This window comes from Pygocentrus nattereri, chromosome 4, assembly GCF_015220715.1.
Source record: "Pygocentrus nattereri isolate fPygNat1 chromosome 4, fPygNat1.pri, whole genome shotgun sequence".
Classification (NCBI taxonomy): domain Eukaryota; kingdom Metazoa; phylum Chordata; class Actinopteri; order Characiformes; family Serrasalmidae; genus Pygocentrus; species Pygocentrus nattereri.
Genome location: NC_051214.1, coordinates 28593510 through 28608803, shown reverse-complemented (window position 1 = coordinate 28608803; position 15294 = coordinate 28593510). Strand labels below are relative to the sequence as shown.

Genomic DNA, 15294 nt, shown 5'->3' with positions numbered 1-15294 from the left:
AACACATGTGGACAGCGGTGCAAACAGCCTCCCACCGTATTTTTCCCCCCACAATGAAACCTAGGTTTCCAACTGCATGAAACAAACACATGCTGAACTCCTACGCATAGCACATTTGACAGGTTTGTCTTTGCCATGGAGGGGGGGAAGGGGTGATGCAATACAGCATCCATGAGCACTAACACTCACTGATAGTGATGCATCATTCATGAATGATTCATCCTTTTTGAATCAATCTTTAAGGTGACCAAATTAAACTGATTCATTCTGTTCAGCTATGGCTAATGCAGTGACCGTTAGCGTAGTCATAGCCCCTGTGTGGTGACCATTCACAGCCAGTTTAAAAAACTCATGAAGTTTAAAAAAAGGGTAACGTATTATATTATTTCATGCAAACCATAGCAAAACACCAGGATTCTCACAACTGAACTTTTGAATATGTATGCTTGAGATATCCTGCATGTACTGTACTTAGCATACATGAAGTTGTTCTAGAAATGCAGCAGTTCAGCTACACTGGTTGAACGTGCTTAGGGTAGAGGCTGAGCAGGGCACTGTGCTATGGAGGTAGGCAGCCATCCTGCCTGTACAGCAGCTTATGACATTTTAGGCCACTTTCAGACCCCAGTGGCAGGTTTCAGACATCAGACAAAACAGCTTTGGGTATTGTATAAAAAATAAATAAATAAATAACACGCATGTCTCAGCTCTCACACAATTGTATATCAAGTGTAATGAGGCTTCAGGCTAAGCAGCCAGACACCACAACCTCAGACTAAACATCCGCAGACAGTGAACTGTGGGCAACACTTGGAATTCTAAATTATGTAATTCTATGGAATTCTAATGATTCCTAAATAATTAAGGTTGAAAATGTTCAGAACAAAAGTGTAGCTTTTGTTAAGTTGGCATGTCAAGAGCAAATTCATTGTAATTTTATTATTCATTGCTTCTTTGTATCATTATAATGGGTCAAAGTTTTCAAGCCAAAACCACAAAACTTCGCAGGATCGTAGAGGCATAAACAGTGCACTAGTCGGACAAAGTTTCTGTACAGTGATCGTTCAAATATTTTTTTCCTCCATAGGAAACTAATCATTGAATGCAGAAAAATTTCAAATCCAATTGCCGCAAACTATGACAGACATCTTGCATACAATTATGCATCTTGATTCCCTCTGATGATCAAGACGCAAAGCTGCTAAGACTGTCTACAGATATTTCTCTGTGAACGTAAGAAAATGTCCTACAACTTAACAAAAAAAAAACTGAACTACTGATACTTGATACTAAAACGCAGAGAAAAGGTTACCTTTTAGCTTAGTTTCTATACCAAACCTCAAGCACGAAATGCCAGTGCAGTGTAATCGTAGATTCTGAGCTCCATTTTATCCCGCATATAAACACAGTCACTAAAGTACCTTACTCTCAGCTTAAAAACATTCCTAAAGTCAGACCTTTTCTACCTCAGTGTAATGCAGAGAAACCTGTTCAATCATTTGTAACGGAGTTGATCACTGTAATGATCTTTTTACTGCACTTCTTAAGAAAACAACACACCCCTTACAGCTCATACAAAATGCAGCAGCATCCTAACAAAAACCGAGAGATCATATAATTTGTTTTAAAAGAACTGGCAACCTGTATTGCTCAGAACAGTGTTTAAAGTTAGTAGTTGCAACTAGTTTTTAAGGCTCTAAATGACTAAAGCCCTGCTTACATCACATCTGTCTATGTTCCAACATGTGATCTTAGATCTGCAGATACTGACCTTCTACAAACACCTCCGATAAAATGCAGTAAATGTGGAGTGGCACCTTTCAGTTATTATGCTTCTAAACTGTGGAACTCAATTACAACTTGTATTAGACAGTCAAGGCCAGTGCAAACATTCAAGATAGATTTAAAAACATCTCTCTTTAACTTAGCATTCAATTAATATTCTGTCTTTCTTTGATGTTTCTTTTTAATTTGATGTTTTACAGTAATGGACAAGAAAATGGCACATCACCATCTGTCTGTAACATGCAGAGTCGCCACCAGTATGAAAAGTGCTATATAAAACATTATTATTATTATTATTATTATTAGTATTATTATTATTATTATACTGCTCTTCAGTGATCTTACATGCACATTAAATATACTTACTAGCACACATGCACACACATACTAGCAACAGCTTGAGATACCATAGCAAGGGCCTAGCAACACCTTAGCAGCCACATGGGCTAAAGCAGCAATAGCTCAACATATTCTACTTATTATTAATTATAACTGTAATTACAATTATGATGTGTGTAAAGGCTTTGTGGAGATAAAAGTAAAGCAGAGAAACCCCCTCCCCCAACTTGGTTTACTACTTACCATAGTAATTTTTCACACAGCTCCATGAATAAGCGGAGTTACCAGAACATGCCTAAGCGATGGGGAATAACATACAGTCTAGAAGCCACTACAGGCATCGCCATGCGGGCTAATATGAGGAAGCAGCTTTGAACAAGTTTGTTTTATATTGAGCCTAATCCACAGTCGTGCAACTACAACCTTGAATAGATGTTTAGTGACAGCAGTTGACTAATGCTGCTATGATTTACATGTTGTCACACACATCTGACACACTAAACCAGAGGTGCCCAGTCTTTCCAGAGAAGGCCAGTACAGCCAATGTTGGAGGTTTTTCAACAAAGCAAGAGTACACATGATCGATTGCTTGAGACTAAAAAAAACATGTGGACTCCCTGCACTAAATCAGCGACCAATTTGTTTCAGAACAAACCTTTGAAAAGAACAGTAATGCTCACCACTGCCAACTGAACCAGCACTGTTCTGAAATGTCACACACGTTTACTCTAGCCAAGCTGCGGAAACAACCTCACAAGACCACTCATTGCCCATTAACCCAACATGAAAACACCTCATCTCTCAAGGAGATGTCCCACATGGCAGCATCCACAGAGCACACATTTGTTTAGCAAGGAATTTGTTAACAGAATTCATAAGCTTTCATGATATTAAGAGCTATTACATTCATTCTCTTCTACTTTATGCATATTAGTATTGCTAACTGAGTTTATAATACACCAGTAGACATGTCTGGGGGGAACAGAGATGCCAAGCATGCAAGAGATTTAGGATTACTTCAGTTCCTCATGTAGTTCCTTAACATTTTCTCAAGTTTCCTTTGATTTTTTTTCCCTTTTCCCCAATGCAAGATGTGCACCTTGGATCTAGCCTCACTTGTCAATGCTGCTCCAAAAAGCTCACAGCATTAATGGCAAAGTGTCAGATGTAGCAGTTTCATCGTTTTCTCAGATGCTGAATTGTGCAACACAAATAAAGCATTCTCTCTGTGCTCTATTCTTCTCTGATTCATTTCTACTTGGTCAAGAACACACAGTTTTGTGGTAACCCATGAACTAGCTAGTTTTTGTTGTTTACACTTCAGAGATGCTTTAATGTCTGACCTGCACACTCTAACAGATGTGTCACAAATATGCTCCAAAAGACAAAAGCTCAGGTTAAAATCTTTAATCTCCCACATATTTCTATCAATGAATAGTTAGCAAAAGCTCACCCACCACCAGAGCTTTATAGTTAGAGGACAAAAAGCATAAATCAGGCCAAACAAATGTACACATAGAATCATTGCCGCTTATATTTATGATGTGTAGTAATAAATTCCTTGCAATCTTTTCTTTTTCACAATGATTTCAAACAACATTTTTGCTGAAGTACACACTAGATGAGCTACTCCTTATCCTGTGTTTCTTAAAGCTATTGCTATAATAAGAGTAGTTAGAACGTAACTTCCCAGTAGCCAGAATTTAAAGGGATGTAAGGGCAAGCAATGATTCTAACTGGAAACAGAACAGGTAGGCAAAACGTCTAGGGGAAATTATGTGAAATGAACCACAGTCTTTGCTTTTACAGTATAGCTTTCAGTACTTTCCAAGCATGTTTAATTGACAGTACTGCACAGTGCCTGTAGTGCTGTCAGGGACCAGCATTTATTTATTTAATTTCCAGTCAAAACAGGCATTCATCGGATTCAGAAGTTTCAACAACTAAATATATCATCAAATAAAGATAAATAAATAAATAAAAATGTCAGTGTTTGCTGTGTCCAGCCTTTAACTTTATTACATCGTCCATTCTTTTCAGATTTGCTTTCAGTTTTTCATTAAATATGCAGGGTTATTTTTCCACATCTCTGAAGTTCAGTCCTAGGGAAGATTCAAACATACTGCGCCTGCTTAGCGTGAGCAGTACATAAAGTCCTGATTTTCATTTTGGTGGCCATGTTCAGTGGTCACCACTTTCACACAGGCTACGTGTGGGAAGCAGCAGACGCCCCAGATGCTGCACTGAAGCAGCATGGTTTTTAGAGAATAGACCCAGCACTGGTTGTTTTCACGCACTGTGCGCATCATGCAGTAAAATAAACTAATATAAGTAATGAAAACCAGTGAAAATGAAATAGAAAACCATAAACAAACTTCAAGAAACTCTTTTTAAATTTAACTTCATTTAAGACAAATTACTAGTTAAACGTTCCATGTTGCAAACAGATTTCCTGGTCAGAATGCTGTTGAAGATAAACAAATATAATGTGTACTTTTATGAAATACATTTTTGTTGAGAAAACTGACTGATATAACCATCTGTCCGGAAAAAGAAATGTCTGTATAACTTTCTCTCCACTCCTCAGCACAAACGCTGTATGAATGAAAGGCCAGCATGTTCGAGCTGTACCTCTCATGTTGCAGCTGAGGTAGCTAATGTGAATAAGGCCTTTTATTTTGCTTTCCACAGTAAAATAATCACATACACAATCAATGATGTTGCAGTCTGGGCTCTGTGCTGATCAGTCCATTACCTGTGGAATTTTTTGGATCTAAAAGTAAGAGTGTAGCTTTTCTCCTTTATCTTAAAGATGAAAGCCTTAAATACTTTCTACCTGATTCTGGTTTTGAGGGTGTATCTCGAAACAGTTGCTTGTTTTCTTGAGGTCTTTTGATAATTATTTGAACACCAGTTTTGGAAACTGGAATAATCTCCTGAGGAATAAACATGTATGTAATGGCAGTTTTGACTGGAAATGAAATAAATGAAGGGTGGTCTCTGACTTTTGCACAATACTGTTACACAATACACTAACCCAACACTGAATGTAGTAAATAAATGGTGCATGGATTATTTCACTTGCATGGCTTCAGCATCACTCAGCAGTTGTGGGGAAAGTGAAGTGGTTTTTGGTCATACAATATCACTGGGTGTACAGCACAGATTGAGCCCATTTGACCTTGACTCAATAGGTCACAGCTTTAGGTTAGTTACTCATCACTGGAAGCTATAAAAACCAGACTGGAGAAAAACACAATAACCAAAGAAATCACTTAAGATACTGTTTCACAACAGCACTTTGCCTCAGCACTCAGTCTCTTATGACAGGGTGAGGGTAAATCCACACTGAGGGGCCAGGGGTCGTCCAAATTCCATTATGTCCAGAAAAGACAATTTATTTATTTATTTTTAAATAAGGAGGAATCATGTAACAGAAGCAGTACTATCACACAGAGGAACTTGTCTACTGCACAAAGACAAAGCTGAAATTAGTTTTTTGTGTTCTAAAGGCACCTACTGTTGTTTTGTATCCAGTCATTATAGTCACCAAAGCAATTTCTGATATAGGCGTGTTTCATCGGAGCACACACTGGTTGGAGGATTTAGAATTAAAAGCGCACTCACCACAGCGTCCCCACATCTGCTTTCCATAATAAGGCTCCAGTAGTGGTGGGGAAAGCACCTGAGAGAGGGAGGAAGGGGAGAGGGAGAGAGAGAGAGAGAGAGAGAGAGAGAGAGAGGGAGAGAGAGAGAGAGAGAGAGAGAGAGAGAGAGAGAGAGAGAGAGAGAGAGAGAGAAAAAGTCAGTGAAAAAAGCGAAAAGAGCCTACAAGAAACCGTTATCACAGTTCTCAAGAAAGTCTTTATTCAGCCTCTCATGTGTGAGAATACAAGTCCTGAGAGTGCTTCTGGTGGCACATACAGTACCATTCAAAATTCAGAGGCCACCCTTTTACTGACTCAATTTTCAGTCAAAACAGCCATTAAGCAGCATCAGCAAAAAAGAAGAAAACAGATTTCATGGAAAATTACACAAAAATCTCGACTAAACATAAATCTAATATCTCCAGAACTTCAGTTCTAAAAAATGTATTAAAAGATAATTAAAAACTCCCGTGTGGCTTCCAAGCGCGTGTGGCTGTCCAGTGACGTTAAGTGAGCGGAAGTTCAAAAAGATGCGGCAACTGGCTTCACAGTTCTCGCAAGAAGCCTGTGCTAGCCTTCACCCTCCTAGTGCTGGAAGTATCGTGTGATTAAGGGAGTCCTAAATAGTGGGTGGGATTGGAAACTGGGAGGGAGGCTCGGGTAAACAGCCGTACAAGACCTGACAGACCACAGAACTGTCACCATCACATAAACAAGCTTTCACCTTGGGGGTATTTATAAAAAACAACAAAAAAAAACCTTGTTGCTGTAGATCTGACCATTTCTGTCCTTCCTTACACCGTAAAAAGACAACACTACTACAAATCTGAAAGGACATGTAGCTGACAAGAAGCCCTTACTTAGTAGAGAGGGGATACATAACATCCCCCAGACTTGCTCTGATCATTCACCATGCCTGACATAGTTGTGGATATGGCTTAGAGAGCCACTTATAGTAAGTGTTACAGATTTGTGTTTGACTGAAGGCATCATGAATGGTGATGAGCAAAAACGCATCATGCAATGACGACTGGGAAATTATTCTACAGCAGTTACTGAACTTCTTTGAAAAACTTAAAGGAGCTGATACATAAAAATGAAAACCTTCTACCTAAAGGCCATTTTGACTAGAAATTAAAACAACGGGGTGGTCTCTGACTTGCACAGTAATGTATATATAGCAGGATCAAACTCATTCATATAGGCAGAGGCAGGTGTGAAGTGTTATCTGTCTGCCAGCATCCTCCACCACATACTTCCCAGTGGCCACAGCACAAACCATGTCACAGTCTGACCTGTCTACTTGAATTGCTCCAACAGTCTTATCTTCATTAGTATAGGACACATTTACACAACAAATGAGGACAGTCAGCCAAGAAATGTTTGGTGGTTTAGCTTTGGTCTATGGCTATGAGGCTAATGTAGCTAACAAGTAAAGAAACGTATAACCAAGAGTTGGTACATTTACATTTATTTATGGCATTTGGCAGACGCTCTTATCCAGAGTGACTTATAATTTGATTATTTTTACACAGGTAGGCGAAGGCGGTGTTAGGAGTCTTGCCCAAGGACCCTTATTGGTATAGTGTAGGGTGTTTGCCACTAAAATCAGACAATAGCGTTGGACATATGCTTAACACAAATGAAAACCAACTACGTAGAAAGATCAGATTTGAACTGAGCAACAATGCTTTTCATGTTAACATATGTTGTAATAAGCATTAAAAAGCATGTTTAAAGAATGGCAACTCACAACACAAGTCGATCAGAAGCCTAATGTTCACCATGCAGTCAGAGACTCTGGTAAGCTTTTGCTGCATAGAAAGTACACTTATTACTCTGATAAAAGGAAAGAAAGCAGGAAAGAAAGAAAGAAAAAGAATGAAAGAATAAAAGGAGACTGGGAGGGGGAAGGGAGAAAGGAGAACTAGGTCAAGTAAGACCGAAAGCAAGCTGCTCGCTCACTAATTAACTCTTTAACGCTCTTCTTGAATAGCTGGAGTGAACACAACCAGAAATACAACAATAACATGAGGGCCAACACAATACATATAGGTTAATTTCCTGAGGACGCAAATAAGAAGTGCCCTATTTGAGGCCTAGTGAACTAGATGTGATCGCCTTATGACTCTCTAAAAGCCATTTACTAGGTTTGTTAAGAGATTTAAGTAGAAAAAGAACACACTAAACCACTGCATTCAGACAATCGCCATCAGCTATACAGTCTCTGTTGTTTTCATGCATAATTTGTGTTCCTTTCAGCAGGAATTATTTGCAGTATCTAGAACATGTTCCTCTTTTTATTGTTTTCTAATAACAGAAAATGATTTCAAGCCACCTTTGTGCTGTCTGTGCATCCCCAGAAGACTAGTCATCACCCTACTGGGACGTGCAGTGTGAGAGCGAGTTAGTTATCATAATTTATTAACCCTAAAGCCACTTAATTCTTGCTGAAATATCTTTGCAGAAAAGGTCGCCCCGTGTGTTCATTTGAACATCATAGAGAGGCATCCATGGAGGCGTAACGTCATGTCATGTGTGAGCGCGTGGCACATGAAATATTAAAAGGAGATTCATTCCAACTCTGGCAGAACACAGAATTAATAAATCATCAGCTACAAGCCACAGAAGATCGGTGAGATCTTTATCCCTTTAAAACCTCCTTGTGTGCACTAATGTGCAGTCTATGCAAGAAGGAAAAAAAAGTATCGATTTAGGGTGAAATTGTGACACAATATTAAAGACTGCGCTGAGCTGCTCCTGTTGGTGTTATTATCGGCGGTTTTCTAGATTGACTTTTAATGACCGTCTGAAGTGTGAATAATGAATGGTGATTATCACCCTGCGGAGAGAACCTATTTAAACCAAAGCAGGAGAACAACAAAGACGCTAGAGGAGCGTGCTGATGATCACCACTGAGCCGCTTTAAAGCAAGCTATTGTTCAGTTTATGCTTGCTCTGGTCTCCATGTCCCAAAAGCTCTTAGTTTGGGTATCTTCTGTTGGTCTCTACATCTCTCGCTCTTCCTCTCTCTTTTTTCTTCAAGGACACTTGGATGAAGGTTCAGGCCCCCCTGCTCAGCCCTAATTGCCCATGATGAGTGCTCCACACATGAGCAGACACACATCAGACTCCTGCTGACAAGGACCATTCTGGGGCACGTAGCACCCCCCCCCACACACACATTCAAATCCAGCTGGCATTCATGCCAGTTTTTCCACTTTGCCCTCTGTCTCTTCTCACCTTCACTCATTCTGACCTACCTCAACACAAAGAGCAGATACAACACATGCATGCACACAGCAGAGGAAACTCGAGGGTCTAAAAGCCTTTAATTAGTGCCAAATGTGGACAGGGGCCCTGAAGCAAGGCTAACAGAATGACAGTCTGTACACTGAAAACTGGTACAGCAGGGAAAAAAAAACAACTAAAAAACACAACACAGATCCAATGTAACAATAACAGATAGAGGCCTTTCTTTAATCACAGTTACCCTAAAGGAAGCCCTGGCAGTCTCAGATGTCAAAACACTCCAGCGCTCCAGAGCCAGAACTAAGCCCTTCTATAATGAGGACAGAAAACAGCATTTCCTATATTTCTCCAATATGCCAAATCCCATCAACTAGAAAAAAAAATAAGATGCAAAGCCAGACTGGGGATTTGATCGTAATTCTTATCTTCTGAAAAATCTGTGCAGGGCCAAAACAGCATGCACACATGAGAATACAGCTCTTTAAAGGGATTACTTTATATGGAGCAGAATGTCAGGCAAAATTACAGCTTTCAGGATTGCTTCGACACTGGACACAGGCCAAGCTAAAATAAAATAAATAAATAAATAGATAGATAGGAGCGGTAGAGGGAAGAAAGAAACCAGAGATAAATGAAGGAGAGCGAGAGAGAGAGAGAGAGAGAGAGAGAGAGAGAGAGAGAGAGAGAGAGAGAGAGAGAGCGCGAGAGAGAGAGAGAGAGCGAGAGAGAGAGAGAGAGAGAGAGAGAGAGAGAGAGAGAGAGAGAGAGAGAGAGCGCGAGAGAGAGAGAGAGAGCGAGAGAGAGAGAGAGAGAGAGAGAGAGAGAGAGAGAGAGAGAGAGCGCGAGAGAGAGAGAGTGAGCATTTCTCTTTAAAACTTCCATGATGCCCAACAGTGTGAACCAGCTACCAAATTGTTACAGCACAAACTGATTACATAGTAATGATTATTTGTCTCCTTCCTCGATATCTAATTGAAATAATTGCACTTAATTAGCTTAAAAGACAGGCAGGAGAGCGGTGACGCGTGGCGCGGTGGCAGGATTCACGGCGGAATTTTAATTTAATCTTTCCAGATGCAGCCGCCTCCCAGAATAAAAAGAGCGCACCTCCAGGACTCATAAAACAAGACACCTAATTCTCCATTTAGCCGCAATGATAAATTACTGTGTTTACTGCCTGCTCAGGAGTACAACACTTTCAGGCATTCTTCCCCCTTTTTTGCTTTAATTCAATCACTCTATAAGCAAGTCCAGTTTAATGAATGTTATGAATTTTAAAAAGAAAGAAAAAAAGAGGTGCAAACGATATTAACAAGGTATTTAGAAAAGATTCAGCCCTCAGAATGATGAATGGATGTGCTGGGGTGCGGCTGGGAGAAATCTATCAAAATTTCCATTTCTTTTTTAACTGGGCAACAGAGAAGAGCTTCACTGTGTGTGTGTGTGTGTGTGTGTGTGTGTGTGTGTGTGTGTACTGTAAACCCAAGGCCTGTGAGCAGGCAGAGCTAACTTTATCATCACAGCCTAGACTGCATGATCAGCCCCACCTGAGACTCTTCAACTTCAAAAAAAAAAAAAAAAGTAGTAATAATAATTTGTGTCTAAAACACATTCTCAGAATTACCACAGTGAGTTTGTTGTACTCTGTGGCATATGTATAACGCAGAGTAGTACATGCCAACACATCTTCAGCATGGCACCATTATTACTATCATGATAAACGGTCATAAGCTTTTGAACACCGCGTGCATGGATAAAAAGAAGCCTATAAACTTGCTAAAAGCTGCACATTTTGCTGTTATTTTATTTAATTTATTTTTTCCCCTCTTCATTCTTTGTAAATGCCAAAATTTTTAAACTTATTGCTCTGATGTTTTCATAGCCTTTTTTGAATGTGAATCGTTAATGTTTTCCTGGTGTATTTAGTCCATTTCAATTTCAGATAGTCAAATACATCGTGCAAATGTCTTCATGTATCCTGATATTTCTTTCCCACTGCTTTTAATTCAGAGCAGAGTTTCCACACCTGGTAAATTCTGAACCGAACTTTGGGTTGCCACCATTATAGCCGAAAACTTTTAATTTCCATCAAAATAGAGGCTTAAGGTTTACGTGCATCACAGTCAAAGCAGTAATAATAAACCTTAGTGAATACCTGCTTCTCTGTAAATGCTTCATCAATTTGAATGCAGCCATTCAGGTCTCTGATGCAATATGTCCCGCAATCCATGCGGCAACTTCAAACACAGTGCTTTACTAATATTTTATTGCTTGTACGTCGTTATTAGCAGAAGCTCATACTGCAAGGAACATAGGCATCTGTCAAGAGTCTGACATTAAAACACTAATGTTCTGCTAGAAGAAGCAGAAACGAACCTCTGATGTTGAATCGCCTTGCTTGATGGTCCACAATTCAGTTGTTTAGAGTGGACTAGGTGGACTGTTGATGTGAAAAAGCCCCCTAAAGGTTACCAAAATAAGTCATTCCCAACATGGAGCAGTTCTTTCGTATTTTCAGGTTTTCCTGCTCTAAGACTATTTATACAACAAAAAAGTTTGTTAAAGGACAGTGTGTTAGAGCAGAAAAACAGCAAAAGGCACAGGACAGGGCTACTCCTGGACTGAGACCGGGAAAAACTGGACAAAATGGGCCAAACTCAGCTGAGACTGCTGTGCCAACTGCACCTACTCTTCTGGCTTTGGCATTCACAACCTAGTTTACCATTAAGGCCTGAGCAGGAAGGAGGACAGAGAGGGTGGAAAAATAAGAAGTGGGCAGGGGTGGGGGGAGATTAGTACACTGATGGAAGGTGGACAGTGTTGGTGTTGATTTCTAATGCAACACAAGATTTAAATACAACTCTGTTAAACATTTAATCAATACTATACACACACACACACACACACACACACACACACTACTTGATTCAGTCTACAGCAGTTTAGCTCTCCCCATTCACACTGAGGTTGTAAGTGGTGATTTAGCCCAGACTGTATAAGACAGCTCAGAACAGAGCTCATTTCTATACATCAGTCATAATGGCACACTAACAAAAGCAGTCTGTTTAATTCTATGGGATAGAGAGAGGTTGGAATATGGTCATGCAAAAATACATTTGAACTGTTTTTGGTGCATAAAACTACAAACATCAAAAGGTAGACCTCAGACAAAATTAATAAAACACAAGAAAACAGGTTATAAGCCCTTTAATGTATGATAATGTAAGAGGATTTTATTCCTGTTATCTTATGTTATTTTGGAACTTTTGTCTGAATGCTCCCATGTCTAGAAAGCATCCTTAATGCTGATCAGGTTCAGTACTGTCCGCTTTACCATTACAAATAAAGGTAGCAAAAGGATGCCAGAGAACCAGCGGATGCCGCTGGATAAAACTCAATTATCACCAACTGAAAGGCTCTTTACAGAACCAAAAGTGGTTCTTCTGTGACATAATTTATGGAACCATTCTTGGCACCTTTATTTTTAGCTTTTCCCATTCCCACTCCAGAGATAAGCAGACAGAGAACCCCAGTCACATTTGCTTCCTGCATTAATATGAAGAGAAGTGGGCATGACTATGATTTATGAGCTGTGTGAATTTGGCTTCCTCCAGCTCTCTCTTCACACTCTTGCTGGCATCCTGCCACCCAATACCCTCACCACAGCCCACCCTGCCCTACTCATCACTAGCAGTGATGTGTCATTCGTAAGTGATTCATTCTTTTGAATGAATTTAAGTGAATGCACTGAACTGATTCAGTACCATGACAAACTGTGTCCAATTTGCTAACATGCTCAGCTATAGCCAATGTGGTGACCATACCATACCAAACACTGGGCTAAGATGGCTAAAAGAAGTAATAAATAGTTTTAACACAACTCTACATCTCTTCATACACTGGCTACTGTATGTTATGTACTTTTCTCTCTAGAGCGCTGAGTTTTGTAGGGTCAAATCAAACAGTACAGTCTCAAATCAAACACCAACATTAAACAGTAAACAGAAATGGCAAATTACTGTGCGGTACTGTACTGATATCATTGAGTCCCAACTAGCTAAACTACAAAGCTTAACAAAAATAAGGTCACACAAAAATGTAATTATTGGTATACAAAGATAGCTAACTTCCATTTGAAGTTGACTCTTCTGGCTCCTTTCCTTTATGAAATATAGTTGACAACTTGTTTTTGTGAATTTAAGTTCTTCAAAAGGCAAAGGGTTTATATGAATAAAAAGAAGAGGTAAAGCAAAGGCGCCAGACAAAATCTGTCACAGTTTCTTAGAAATATTGCCTTTTACTGTTATTAGGTTTCACCTGCTCAATTGGTTATACTGACATACAGTATTTCACCATAACAACAAACACTCATCATCATCATCACCGTTGTTAACCACTTAGTCCAGATAGGGTCACGGTAGCAGTTGGGAGAGCAGAGAATCCCAGATGACCCTGTCCCCCACAACTTCCTACAGCTCATTCCCGGGGACCCCAAGCCACTCCCAGGCCAACTTGGAGATGTAATCCCTCCAGCGGGCCCTAGGACAACCCCAGGGCCTTATCCTAGTAGGCCGTGCCTGGTACACCCCCACTGGGAGGTGTCCAGGGGGCATCCGAATCAGATGCCCGAACCACCACAGCTGGCTCCTCTCAATGCTCTCAAAGTCCTTTTCCCTTACCTGGAGTGAGCATGCCATCCTTTTCCGGGCTAAAACCATGGAGAGATTTGGAGGTGCTGATCCGCATATCAACCGCTTCACACTCAGCTGCAAACCGCTCCACTGAGCACTGGAGGCATCCATGTGATTCAGGCAAAAGAACAACATCGTCAGCAAATAGCAGACATGCCACCCTCCAGCCTCCACACATAATGCTCTCCTGACCTCGGCTACGCCTTGACACCCTGTCTATGAATATCACGAGCAGGAGTGGAGACAGGGCACAACCCTGCCGGAGCCCAACGCTAACACTGAAAAGGGTCCGACTTAATGCTGAGTATATGAATACAGCTCTCACTCTGGGAGTACAGAGATCAAATGGCCCGGAGTAGTAGCCCCGGTACCCCATACTCCCGGAGGACCTCCCACAAGATATCTCAGGGAACCCGGTCGTAAGCCTTCTCCAAATCCTCAAAACACATGTAGACTGGGTTGGCAAATTCCCATGCCCCCTCAACAATCTGCAAGAGGGTGAAAAGCTGATCCATTGTTCCACGGCCAGGACGGAATCCGCATTGTTCCTCCTCAATCTGAGGTTCAACTATCGGTCGGAGTCACCTTTCCAGCACCTTGGCATAGACTTTCCCAGGGAGGCTGAGCAGTGTGATACCCCGATAGTTGGCATACACCCTCCGGCCCCCATTTTTAAAAATGGGGACCACCACGCCTGTCTGCCAGTCCAAGGGTACTGTTCCTGAGGTCCATGCAATATTGCAGAGGTGCGTCAGCCATGACAGCCCCACAATATCCAGAGCCTTAAGCATCTCCAGACGAATCTCATCCACCCTCAGTGCCTTGCCACTGAAGAGCTTGCCAACTACCTCAGTGACCTCCACCAGGGAAATGGAGCTTGACACGCCAGAGGCCTCTGGCCCTGATTCCTGTGAGGGAGGCATGTCTCCTGGATTTAGAAGTTCTTCAAAGTGCTCCTTCCACTGACCGACAATATCCTAATTTGAAGTCAGAGTTTCTCCACCCTTGCCGAATACAGCTTGGGCATAACCGCCCCGACCACTCCTGGGTCACTGGACAGTTGTCCAGAACCTCCTTGAAGCAGCCCGAAAGTCTTTTTCCATGGCTTCGCCAAACTCCTCCCATGCCCTGGATTTTGCTTCTGCCACCGTTGCGGCTGTCACCTTTTTCGCCTGTTGGTACCTCTCTCTGAGTCAGGAGTCCTCTATGCCATCCAGTCCCTAAAGGCTTCTTTCTTCAGCTTGACGGCCTCCCTCACCACTGGTGTCTGCCAGAGGGTTCTTGAGTTACCGCCCCGACAGGCATCCACAAGCTTTTGGCCGCAGCTATGCCTGGCAGCTTCCACAATGGAGGTTTTGAACAGGGTCCATTCAGACTCCATGTCCCCTACCTCCCCCGGGACATGAGAAAAGCTCTCCTGGAGGTGTGAGTTGAAATCATTCTGAACAGGGGTCTCCGACAGTCGTTCCCAGCACACCCTCACTATTCGCTTGGGCCTACCGGGTCTGACCACCAGATTTCCTTGACATCTGATCAAACTCACCACCAGATGGTGATAAGTTGACAGCTCAGCACCTCTC

At 41.3% G+C, this 15294-nt stretch overlaps 1 protein-coding gene across 2 annotated transcripts in view; it reads right to left on the bottom strand.

The window, feature by feature from the left end:
• dab1a (DAB adaptor protein 1a) overlaps positions 1 to 15294 on the bottom strand; it is a 492903-nt gene that overhangs the window by 207896 nt on the left and 269713 nt on the right. For both annotated transcript variants that reach the window (XM_017688942.2, XM_017688935.2), the window contains one exon: positions 5752 to 5809. The gene's annotated coding sequence lies outside the window, so the exon portion shown is untranslated. The remainder of the gene's footprint in view (positions 1 to 5751; positions 5810 to 15294) is intronic.